This window comes from Vespa mandarinia, chromosome 13, assembly GCF_050613455.1.
Source record: "Vespa mandarinia isolate Hongniang chromosome 13, ASM5061345v1, whole genome shotgun sequence".
NCBI lineage: Eukaryota > Metazoa > Arthropoda > Insecta > Hymenoptera > Vespidae > Vespa > Vespa mandarinia.
The window spans coordinates 4,876,095-4,877,677 of record NC_140822.1 but is presented as its reverse complement, the minus strand read 5'-3'; positions in this window follow the sequence as shown (position 1 = coordinate 4,877,677).

Sequence of the window (1,583 nt, the reverse complement as noted above, 5' to 3'; positions counted from 1 at the left end):
GAGCATCTTGTTATTATTGAATTAGGCCCGTGGTCTGACATCAGACCATGTGGCGCCGACCAATCGGAGCATATCTTTTACTCGCGCATGCGTATTACGTATTTCGATGCCACTACGGCGCATTGACGTCGTTCTTCTCACCAAGTCGGCAGGACTAACTGTTGTTACTTCGAATCCTTACGTTGTACTTTATTGCTTTTTTCTTTCTAACATCATCAATTTCTATTCTATACAATTTTTCTTTTCTACAAATTCGAGATATTTAATTAATTAAATAATTAATTAATTAATCAATCAATCAATCGTTGATTTGATATAAATATCAATATTTTTAACCAAATTCTTATATATTACGTCCAAAAGGAGAACTTATGTCTTATTATATTCTTTATATTGAAATAGATATAATTTAATATTCTTTGTTTTGAAATAAATATAATCTTTGATATTACTCGATCGATATGTGTGTTCTAAAAAAGAAAAGAAAAAGAAAATGTTATTTTTTATCATTCAAAAGTACGTATTTATAGTATGTTTAAATATCAACGATAATACTTTCAATAGATCATTCGATCATCGTATAATTTATTTTTTAATCTCTTATCTATTTTCTAATAAGATTCATCGAATGAATTCTGTGTTTTATACGAAGTTATCAAGCTATTCTTATTGTCAATTATGATTAATTTCGGTAAGGAAGACTTTTTTTAGTTCGAAAGTGATGATCATTGTTATATTAAATAAGAAACATTATATTCTTTATTATTATTCTTTTTTCGTGAATATGTAGCAACGAATTATCATTGCATAATATGTTCGAAAAAAGAGAGTTGTAAGTCAATGACATTATTTTCAATGTGTCAGGAACATCGTGCTGCCGTCTAACGGAATTATTTTCTATTAACGATGAAACGAATTACGGAAAAACGTTTACAATATCTCATATCAATATTTATGTTAATCGATTTTATATAATTGATCTATCAATACAGTCTATCATTATTTCATTAGATATAAAGAAAAAAGAATGTATAAATATCGATTAATCTTATTTAATAATTTTCTATAAAGGAATGAGCTTATTTGAGGTTAAAGTACTTCGAATTTGATTAAAATGTTAAAATTGCTATCTATTTAAACAAAAAAAGAAATTTGAGCCATTATGTAAATATTTTTATTAATCGATTTTACATGTACGATCGATCTTTCATCAGATAACAAAAAATTTAAGAACATTTAATCTCATTTATATGTTGATAATGTTATGTAAAAATGCTTTTGATTATAAGATTAAATAACATTAGAAGTTAGAACACTCGGAATTTGATTAAAATTTAATCAAGAGATAATGATTTATTTATTTTAATGAATAATAGCTTAATATTCTATTGATATCACAATTTTATATCAAATAATTATAGGTTACATTCAATTTTGTATATTGTTAATTATTGTTGAGTGTTGTAATTTAAAATTAAAAAGAAAATATCATCTATCATTTATTCTTGATATTTTTTTTTATAACCAATCCAATTAATTTAAATCCATACTATATAACTTATTGAAGAAAATAATTTATTGAA